Source organism: Thamnophis sirtalis, unplaced genomic scaffold (genome assembly GCF_051295495.1).
Source record: "Thamnophis sirtalis isolate CommonGarterSnake01/CBP01778 unplaced genomic scaffold, rThaSir2_p1.2 scaffold_2, whole genome shotgun sequence".
Classification (NCBI taxonomy): domain Eukaryota; kingdom Metazoa; phylum Chordata; class Lepidosauria; order Squamata; family Natricidae; genus Thamnophis; species Thamnophis sirtalis.
The window spans coordinates 116,915,051-116,927,120 of record NW_028261382.1 but is presented as its reverse complement, the minus strand read 5'-3'; positions in this window follow the sequence as shown (position 1 = coordinate 116,927,120).

Below are 12,070 nucleotides of genomic sequence, written 5' to 3'. Positions count from 1 at the left end.
TTTTGGAAAACAAACTGCAGATAGTGGTTCTGGTTGTTCTAATGAGTTTGCAGGCCAGGGTGATGGAATGATCTCAGCTTGTGCATTTAACTCTGATGAGCTGTTTGGATTCTTAGGCATACTCCTATTTTTGTTAATACAAGAAGACGACTTCTGTTGGTTCCAGCCAAAAGTCTTTGAAAGCCACCAAAGTCTTTCCCACAATGGCCAATCATATGCTTGCCAATAGTTCAAGAGTGGACCTGAACAATGGCTTACTGTCATTGCTAAACACAACAGATGGCATTTTGTGGCATCCTGCCTCTAAATATGAATCTGGAATACATGGGACAGGATTATGCAAAAGTCCTTGGATGAAGAACTTTATATAGATGGACATAATGCAATTTTCTCCAAGTTGATGTGGTGACACAATTTGCCTTGACAGGGTTCTTCACAATACTTCCACTGACTTAATTGGCACTTAAAAAAAACTGAAGAAACTCCTGTGCATGAGCTTGCATGTACATAAGTTCCTTCTGACTTTGGCAAATGCCGATGAAGGCAGACAAAGTGATGAAGTGCTACAGCTGTTTTCTTTCCGTTTTAGAAGTGAGGAAGATTCTCGAAGTAACATCAAGAGAGTGTTTTAGGTTAGGTTAGGTTAACGGAAGCAAAACATCCTTTCAAGGATTGCCAGTGTCCCAGCTTTCCCATATGGATCTCTCCAGATGTGCTAGATTTCAATTCCTATAATTTCTCCAGCCAGCAAGTAAATTGGCTCACAGGGTTGGAAGGGACCTCAGAGGTCTTCTACTCTAACCCACATCTTCAAGACAGGAGACCTTCATGTCATTCAGTCAAATGGTTGTCTGGTTTTTTAAAACCTCCAAGAGACGTGGAAGGTATCAATGTTGGAGAAGCTGCCTCACTGTTGTGGCCCACCAGCGGCCAGCAGAATTGGCAGCAGAGTTGGCCAGTGAGAAGGTTAAAGAGCAGAGGTGGGTTCCTATACCATTCAGTACCAGTTCATTGTGCGCGCGCTGGCCACACATTGCTGCCAAATGAACAATTGACTAAAAATTGTTCTGTGCATGAGCAGAAACATGCCGACAATGGCATAAGAGATCGGGGAACTGGTTCGGGAGCATGGCAAGCCTGGGGGCTGCCGGTTCTGCTACCCAGGACACAATTTCACTATAGGAATAGCAATAGCAATAGCAGTTAGACTTATATACCGCTTCATAGGGCTTTCAGCCCTCTCTAAGCAGTTTACAGAGTCAGCATATCGCCCCCACAGTCTGGGTCCTCATTTCACCCACCTCGGAAGGATGGAAAGCTGAGTCAACCTTGAGCTGGTGAGATTAGAACCGCTGAACTGCAGATAACAGTCAGCTAAAGTGGCCTGCAGTACTGCACCCTAACCACTGCACCACCTTGGCTCTACCAGTTTGGCTGAACTGGGAGCAACCCACCCCTGTTGGACAGGAACATGGGCGAGTCTGGAGGCTGTGGAAGGCTTGAATGAGAGGCAGAGATGGGGCCAAGGGCATCTGGCAGTTCTCAGCTGCCTTCAGAGCTAGACAGTGAGGCAGAGGAACAGCTGGAGCCTGTTCCCAGAGTGTGCATGTGCCAGAAGAAAAGAACATCTAAGAAATCAGGATTGACTTGGGAGTAAAGCCACAGGTGGATGGTGAATGCCCCCTCCTATAGAGGAGCGAAAGGGGAGTGGGCTATTGCAGGAAATAATTCATTTGTTCGTTCATTTGTTCATTAATTCATTTCAAGAGTGTGAAGATCTGTCTGTGAATCTCAGAGACTCTGTGCCAAATCTTTCCTTGCACTGCACTGCGTTTGGAAAATATTTACATGCCAGCTTTCCAAGCTAGATAAGGTCTGTGGTCATAACTTCACTGGGCCTTTGCTGCATGTCTGCTTCATGCTTTTGGGGAAGCCTAGGTCAAAACACCCACAAATTTCTCTGATTTTGTCTAAATTTGCTTGAACAGAATGTTTCAGAATTCTGAAACTTCCCATTCTTCAACATAATTTGACTTATTTATCATATTTATACAGCTGTCCATTTCACAAAATGTGACTCTGGGGTGGATACAGAGCAAAACCATGAAATAACATTAAAACAGAACATCATTAAAACATTGATGTTATTATTTTTAAAAAGCTAAGGGAGATTTTAGGAACAGTGGTACCACCTCAGAGATCCCAGTTCCCTTCAGAGACTCCCAGTCCTGTTAACACATTGAAAAGCCTAATGTTTTTTCTTCGATATTAGCCGCTAAATAGCCAATGAAAACTTCTCTAGGAAGGAGAAAGAATTCATACAATATTGGACGTTGGCGTCTCACATTTCTGAAAAAGCTACATGGCAGTTTCTTCCTCCCTGCTTTGTTAGAAAGCAATCTGCAACCCAATTGGCTTCCATTGGGCCCCATGCTTTCTGACTTTAGCAAATTGTGGTGATTGATATCTGAAATGGCTGCCTAACCAATACGAAAAAGAGGCAACATGCTGTGCAAATGTGCATTCTGCTCTTTGAATAGAGGAGCCACAACAGACAAGTTTTTGAGATGACAGTCAATAAGAAACACTTGTATTTGCCATTCCCCAGCATTTGAGGTTTTGACAATACTTCAGGAAAGAATAAAATGTGTCCATTGAAAATACTTGCTCTACAACTGCCAAAGGGTTGGGTTATTCCAAGTGGAATCAAAGAGTTAGCCCGCAATGTAGCTTTGCTCAAACAGACGATTGATCAATGAGATGGTTGTAACTGATTTTTCAAGAACTTTATTGAATTGGGAAGGAGGCTATTTGGTTTACCAAATATAAAACAGAGAGCTGTCTCAGCACTTATTTTGTAGCCTCCAAAGGGCCCTCAGACTCAGAATCCAAAATCTGGCAGTAAAATCACAATACTGTCTTTTGTCTAAAGATATTTACTTCTGGCTGTATTACTATTATCCTTCTCATCTTTTCTACTACCTTCACCTATTGGTATCTTATGATTATATTACTTTGGTCTTTGTATATTCACTGGGAGTTTATGTTTCCTGAGACTTCTCCATCCAATCACACTTGGCCAATGAAGTATTCTATTCGAAAGTAACTGACTTTACCATTCCCCCTCCTTAAATAATAGAAAACATAGATGATTTAAATATATGTAAGGATCAATGAATCCCTTAGAACTCTCTTTCAATCTCCCCACCAAAAAGGAAAGAAACAGGATCAGGGTACATTTCAGTAATTTATTCCTTTTTTTTTTTAGCTCATGCAGTTGAGACTCTATATTTTGCTCCAAGAACAGATACACCTAGATAAATAAATTAAACTATAAAAACACCATATATGTAATATGAATTTTCTTATTGGCCACTGTGGGTTTGTTGTATGTTGCCCAACAAAGTTGAGATGACATAATGGGGAAAAAAATAATTATGCTTATTCTATCACTTCATCAGCCATTCCTTCTTTAGCCTTTGAGACCAAAACAAAAATTGTCTCTCAATGAAAAAACTTCATCTTGCAGGATCCAGAAAACTTGCCTACGGTGATGTAATTCCTGCCTTCTGCAATAATCTCCCCTCTGAGATTCACGTGGCTTCTTACCCTTACACCATTCAAGAAATTATTGAAGATCTAATGTTCTCCCAGGACTTGGGTTCCGCTCCTTCTTGTTTTCCCTTGACTTTGTTTTATTTTAAATCCATTTTGTTTGGGTTTTTTTTAAAAAAAAATCTTTTTATTTTAAATTTTGCATTTTGCTCTTCTGGTAGGCTGTATTTCTTTTAATAGATTTGAGTGTTTTTAGTTGTAAGCCATCCAGATTCACTTATGAGTTGACAGCCTGTCAATAAATAAAGAGACCCAGATACAAAACATTTCTTTCTCCCTGATGTAAAGAACTGTTTGGTTTTTCATGGTTTTTTTTTTTGAGTTAGACTGAGGCAAAAGTTGAATTTGCCACAACTGTGACCAGATCAATTCTCGAATACAGCTCATCTCCCTGGAATCCACACTGATATCAGATATTAATACAATTGAGTGGCTCCAGAGGTATTTCACAAAAAGAGTACTCCACTCCTCTGCTCTAGAATCTCTTATGCCCCAGGCTCAAAAGTTTGGGCTTGGGCAACTTGGAATTACACTGCCTATGGTCTCATCTAAGCGTAATACACAAAATTATCTGCTACAATGTCCTACCTGTCAAAGACTACTTCAGCTTCAACCTCAATAATACATGGGCAAACAATAGATACAAACTCAAGGTAAACCGCTCCAAACTCAATTGCAGAAAATACGACTTCAGCAACAGAGTGGTCAATGCCTGGAATGCTCTACCTGACTCTATTGTAACATCCTCAAACCCTCACAGCTTCAACCTTAAACTGTCTAGCGTGGACCTCACCCCATTCCTAAAAGATCTGTAAAGGGGGCGTGCATAAGTGCACCAGCATGCCTACTGTCCCTGTCCTACTGTCCCCATTTATCTGTATTTACTTCCTTTGTTCTTGTCCATTATACCTGTTATCCTGTACATGTTTGACAAACTAAGTAAAAAAAAATCCTCTAATGAATCTATTATGAAATTGGTTCTTGGTGATTCACCAAATAACAGCAATCGTCTCTGCCACAAACTCATTAACCACTGGAGTCTCCTTATAAATGCATCTTAATAATTCAAGGCCTAGCCTCCTTTCAAAAATCCACAGAATGGAAGACTTCTATCAATTGTTAAATGTCCTTAGAATTTTGTTCAATTGTTCATTTTTTTTTAGCCTGCTCTTTTCCAGGCAGTTAAGGGTAAAATACAGGGCATCAAAATCCCTATGGTAATAGTTCTAAGTCAATGTCTTGGTTCATAAATTGAGAAATCCTTTACACTGCAGAATGTCATGATAACAATTGCAGGGAACCCATCCATGCTTGGAAACAAGTATTTGGTTGTTGTCTCAGACAACTGGTTGGTTTTTGAATGCTTCTGTGCTCAGCCCTTCGCCTACTTGAATCCCCTTTCTAATTGATGGTCCTAACTGTGGATCAGAGTCCTCTTAATTTGGAGCAGTCTGAATTGTTATCTAGTGAATTGGATTAAAATTAATTCATTCCAGTGACGCTTTAAAAAGTTGTGGCTATTTTGACAATCAAGAACAGGGAGTTTGTACACTTTTCTGAAGCACTCCTTTGGAAGGTTTTTCAAAGTCCTACTAGATGCCGCAGTGCTGGGATATCAGTTTTGTTAAAATATTCATGACTGGGAGACACATGGTAACAAGATCAGCCAATGACTGGGCTTAGCAACTAATCAGCCAATGGGAGCTTAAACAGATCTGAGTCTGTGCAGAGAATAGAAACAGAAACTTAAGCAGTCTGCTGCTCTGAAAAGTAAACTAGCAGTCTGTCTGGGTTTGTCTGTTGAAGTGAAGCTAATTGCTTGTGTTTGTCTGTAACTCTCCTGCCTTGTGTTTACTTGGGAGAACCACCTGTTGGTATTGTACATTTATTCATCTATCATTATGCATATAAATGAATCCTGCTGCATCAATTATCTGTGCTTCTGGATTTGAATTTACACAACGAACTCTGACAAAAATTAAGTTAATTTAACTTATATTGATTATTTCAACGTTGGCATTTCTATATAGAAATTGACACAGCTGCGTCTATGCAAATCTCTATTCCATTCCATTCTAATTCAGCCGGACATACTATACTACATGGTTTGAGTTTTGTACACCATTTTTGGATACATGGTTCTGAAGACCTTTGCCAGCCCTAGGAACTTTCTGTTTTATAAATGTACCCCGTTTTTATTTCCCATCTTTAAATATTTTCATTCTATATTAGATTTCTCATTCATATGACTCACTTACCCAAGCCATGGTAAACACTTTTTCTCATCATGCCCTACTTCCAAGATCTATGCGATCTGCCAAACACATCAAGAATCTTATCTACATCATCTTGAGACTTTATTGTTTAAACCTCATCTGTCTAGCTCATTTGCCTACAGTTTCCCCTGCCCCCCTCCCGTTCCAATCACGTCCGATTCGCAGAAACTGCATGGACAAGTCCATGCAGTTTTCTTGGTAAGGTTTTCCAGAAGATTTGCCATTGCCTCCTTCCTAAGACTTAGCGAAAAGTGACTGGCCCAAGGTCAACCATACGCCTAAAATGAAACTAGAACTCTCCCACTTTCTAGCCTGATGCCTTAACCACTACACCAAACTGGTTTCCACTTAAAGTTTAACCTCCTTCAAATAAATATTTCTGATTGATTCTGCCAAAATCATCCATCTTAAAAAAAAGTTTTGCTTTAAGTCAGGTACATCCTCACAACCAACCATTTCTAATTGACACAACAGAATTACTATTTTTAATTGACACAACAGAATTACTATTTTTCTACCAATTATTTACCACACATACACACACCAAAGGGGAGAGAGAGAGAAAGAGGGAGGGAGAGGGGGAGAGAGAGAAAGAGGGAGGAGAGAAAGAGGAAGGGAGAGAGGGAGGTTGATAGAGAGGGGAGAGGGAGGGAAAGATGGAAGGAGGAGGGAGAGATAGAGAAATAGGGAGGGAGGGAGAGAGGGAGGGGGAGAAAGCGAGAGGGGGAGAGAGAGGGATGGAGGAAGGGAAAGAGTGAGGGAGAGAGAGAGAGGTGACAATTTGTAACATCAACTCTAATTTGAGCAGCTTCCCTTCCTTTGCTTTATTTCTCAACAGTTGTTAAATGGAGACTCATTTTATGGCTAAATACAAATTGAACTTGACCAGTGTGATTGCTCAATTCCTCACTGAAGTCTTTGGAATTTCAATTTTAACTTTTCATTCCTGGTCAGAACCCAGTCCAACAAAACTGGTTTTAATAAAGGCAAAACATCTTGTGCTATTGCCTCTCCATAAATGAACATGGTTGACCAGATGCAAGTTTAGTCAGAATCATATGCCACTGAATTCAATTGTGCAACAGATTTGCATTTCTAAATAAAGAACTGGCTGCCTGCAAACGGGAAAGGGGAAAATACATCTGTACACCCTCAACATCTTGTATGCTTGGCACATTTCAGACACTGAACCTAAAATGAGCTGGGCAGCAGGTTTAAAGTAATTTCAAACCTTCAAAAAATTCGGGTTCTCAGTCTTAACCGACTTGAGTATTCAATTATTCCTGCTTGTAACTTCAATATGCATCTTAGAAAAGACAAGCATAAAGAACCTTCTTCAGTCTATGTAGAATAAAATCTGCAGAAACTTTTAAAGGATAAGACTCCTTGAGTCAAACTGGTGACATGATGGACACTTCCATGCAATTTTTTTGGCAATCGTACAATGGTGTTTTGCCTTTGCCCTTTTCTGAGATGTTTTCCAATTTCCCCATCTAGCCTAAAGGACAGGTATTCTCTACAGGTCTCCCATTAAGATACTCACCTTGCTTACCTTCCGAATCGAAACAAAATCAAGCAGCTGCTGCCACCTGCTTGCCACTCAAGTATTAATTTTGTTGTTGTTTTATTAATTCCCCCATATTTTTTCTTCCCGTTTTTTTTTTAAAAAACATTCCACTAAACTTCAAATAAATAGTGATAAGGAAGAAGGAGAAATGATTATTTAGCTGAAGAGTTTGTGACGAAAAATCTCAACAATTAAGATCTTTCCTGGAAATTTCCCTTATAGTTAAAGGGAGAAAGCAGTAATCATTCATTTATTACTTATGCAACCCCTTATGCAGCCCCTTGTCAAAACAGCCTCTGTTATGTACTAGCTCTCTCACAAGCCACAGTTGGATCCAAGGAAGTTAAATTAAATAGAGGAAAATATTTATAGCTCAGGGTTGAAATGAAGGGTCCTTGGTGTTCTCTGAGCCTGGTTGTTTTCTTTCAAACATTTCGTTATCCAAAGTACGTAACATCATCAGGGCACTAGTGAGCGATGTTTGGGTAATGAAATGTTTGCCAGAAAACATCCAGGCACAGAGAGCATCAAGGACACCTCAATTAAAACAATGTTTAGACAGGGTTGCCGATAAGGTTACCATGTGCTTCATTATTTTGGGTTGGCGTAGGCATCCATGGAACATCCACATTAAAAATAGTTTTAAATAAGGAATCATTGATAAAATTTCAGAATATTGAAGACTATTGCAAAATGCCTTTAATGGTAGGTTGCAAATATATGGCAGAAGTGTTGTCATTGTGAAATGGGGTTAAGATGCTGTACTATGACTGCTGAAATTTGGGTTCAAGTTCCTCCTCAGTTATGGGAGCTCACTGATGGATTTGGTCCAACCACTCTCTTTTCTAACCTCACGGGTTTGTTGTGGTAAAAAAAATGGAAGTGAGAATGCCTTGAGGGCAGGTTGAATATGAAGCTACTAAATAAGTAATATCTAGTACATCTTAATGGAGAAATGGGATAGAAGTGGAAGTGATACTGGACTAAATTAATTTTGGTCATTCTACATATTCATTAGTATCTGGAAGTCTCTTGGTGATTTAGAGTCAATTGCTCTCTTGGTCCAATCTTTTTCAGGTGTTGTAGGGATAAAATCAAGGGAAGATGAGTTATAACACTAGTTCCTCCTCTTCCTCTCTTCTTTCTCAACTCCTTCCAGCACTCTCATGCTGGACCAGATATTTTCATATGAGATGAGATGATGAGATGAGATGAGGCAGGAAGATGAAATGATGAGATGAGATAAGATAAGGAGATGAGATGAGACAAGATAAGAAGTGAGATGATGAGATGAGATAAGGCAAGATAAGATGAGATGAGATGATGAGGTGAGGTGAGATGAAATGAGATAAAATATAAGATAAGAAGATGAGATAAGATAACTGTTTTTTGTGGACACACTGGCGTACACACACACGCACACACACACGTATGTATGTATGTATGTATGTATGTATGTATGTATGTATGTATGTATGTATTCGGGTCTTTTCCCATGTAAGATTAGATTGTCTTGGAAACGTTTCAGCGAGTGAGACCTCGCCGAAACGTTGCCAAGGCAATCTCAATCTTACCTGGGAAAAGAGCCTCCTCTCAGAAGGTAACAAGGAAAACTGGTTCTGAAGAGGATGTGTAGCATCCAAGAGAATACTGTAGACCAAGGTCAAACATCACTTATATGCTATGTCCTGGACAGAAGGAAGTGAACTACCAATAATTGTTTCTGCATCCTCACCACTCAGATATAACTTCCTATATGAGATACGGCATTGTTAAAAACAGATAATGGCTCATCTTTATGGCAGATAAGCATCCAGTCTAAGCTAAGACTAGATTGTCATCTGTCTAGGATGCTGTCCAGATAATCCTCAATTTATAAGCATTCATTTAGCCATCATGATTGCCATTTGCAACCTTCCAAGCTTCCCATTGACAACAAGCAAAATCAATGGGGGAAATCACATTCACATCGTGTGATTCCCCTAACAACAGCAGTGATTTGCTCAACACTCCTGGCAAAAGATCATGAAAATCAGGTGCAATGTGCATTGCTTAGCAATGAAAATTTTGGTCTCAAATGTGGTCATAAGTAAAGGACTACTTGTAACAGTGAATTCCTGCACTGGACAGAAAGCAGACTGGTAGATGACCTCCAACTTACCTTCTTACCCTTCCAATTTATTACTGTATGAAAAATCTCAGGACATTTGGCAAATCTGGCAAGATGCTGACATTTTTATTTTATTTATTGGTACTGAGCATCTGAAAAAGTTGCTGATTACTTCAGCTTCTGGCTTGGTTAACTGCTTGGCAGATTATGTACTTGAGAGATACCTATTTGGCATCCGTTGAATGCCAAAGAAAACTGTGAATTGATTGCATACATCTTGCAGATGGAAAGCTTTCTCCTGATCAATAGACTGAGTTTAGCAGATTTACTGCTTTCCTTGTATCATGAAGTGCTCACTGATAGAAATGAGATCATCCATGCAACATCTGTAACTACACCATTATTGAGAAAACCTGAATCATTCAATAATCAAATAATAATATATTTGCATATCATTCTTATATAAGAACTCCTCAGTATAATAATATTTGATGTAAATATTTCAGAATCTACAAAACCGATTAGTATTACCTCATTACATAAAGTAAAACACAGCAAAATCGTAAATGTGATTAATATAAAATTAAGAGATTAATATACAAAACAATAATTAAGCATTAAGGATAACATCAAGTCAGTATTTAAAGCTCAGTCAAATCAATTTAGAATAAATAATGAAAAACAAATTCGTTTATTGAGAGAACACGAACATTTTCAACTTGGTGAGAGTCTGGGGTATAAGAAATAAAGGTGGGGAGGAAGGTGGGGATAAATGTGTCATGAGTTTGGAATCATTGCACAGTCATAAAAGACCCAAGTCCAGCTTTCCATTATGGTATTCCATGAACCCTTATCTAGAACGAATTTAGTTTTGACCATTAGTTGACCAGATTCTTGTGTATAGTAACAATAATAACCTTTTAATGCTTTGGGCTCAGCCAGTGTTCCTGGTGTGTTGTGCCTAACTGGGGAAACACTGGAAATGTTCAAGGGCTGAAATTTTATACTTGAGGTTCTAACACTGCTAAGGACCTATTTCAAACTGTGGTGGTGCATTGATTAGAATGCAGTATTGCCGGCTAATTCTGCTGACAGCCAGCAGTGCGGCAGTTCGAGTGTCACCGGCTCAGGCTTGATTCAGCCTTCCATCCTTCTGAAGTTGGTAAATGAGGATCCAGATTGTTGAAATGCTGACTGTGTAAAACTGCTTAGAAAGGACTGCAATGAAATATGAAGCGGTGTATAAGTCTATTGCTATTGCTATTTCAACTCAGACCCTGGCCTATTCATTCCCACTGTACAGACCACAGACTTAAAATATGCATTAGCTAATACTGGGAGCAAATACTCTTTCTTAGAGTAGATTCAGAAGTATTCACATGTTCAATTTGGCCTATTGGCTCTCTCTCTCTCTCTCTCTCTCTCTCTCTCCCTCTCCCTCCCTCCCTCCCTCCCTCTCCCTCTCCCCCCCTCTCTCTCTCTCACACACACAAACACATACACACACTTTAAGAAAGGATGTCCTTGACCTATTTTATAGACTGTCGTATACTGTTTCTAACAGCTACTAGCTTCAGTGTCACCCTGTAAAAGTAGGTATATACAGGACATGTTTCAGTCATCTAGTCCTAATATTATTTATGGAACCAAAAGCTCTCTATTTTGGTCCAATTATAGATATGCCTGGATAAGTAAATTTTGCTATAAGGAATACCATGTATTTAATATGACTAATCTCTTTGGACAGTATAGGCCTATTGCAGTGATGGCTAACCTTTTCAGTGCTGAGTGCAGAAAGAGCGCACACGCCCATAATGCAATGCGTGCATGACCGACCTGCATGCCCCCACCCCTGCGCATGCACACACGATCCCCTGTGTGTGCCCGTCCCCAGTGCATGGACGTGTGACCCCATCATGCATGCACATACACTCCTGCACTCCCACTCCCACTCATGCTCGCAACTCCACGTGCACCCCACGCATGCACATGCATCTTCTGCATGTGCCCGGCCCCCTGTGCATGCACCGCAGAGCGCTGGAAACCCAAAGACCAGCTGGCCCAATGCGCATGCATGCATCCACCACCTGGTCTTTGGAATTCTGGAGCACACATGTGCGCTAGCCAGCTGGTCTTCGTACATGCTGGAGCACTGGAAACCTGAAGACCAGGTGACCGGCGTGCACAAAGATCAGCTGCCTGGTATGCATGAGCATGCCGGAAACCAGAAGAGCAGCTGGCAACAGTGTGCGTGCCCAAAGAAAGGGCTCTGCATGCCACCTCTGGCACATGTGCCATAGGTTCGCCATCACAAATCTATGCTGTACTACTATTTGAAACATTTTTAGTATGCATTATTATTAATTTGAATTTTTTTGCATATACATGAAAGATTAAATACTTCAGAGGGCATAACATTTCTGCATACTTTTCTCTTTGAGGTTTTCTTTCTTTCTTTCTTTCTTTCTTTCCTTCTTTCCTTCTTCTTCTTCTTCTCCTTCT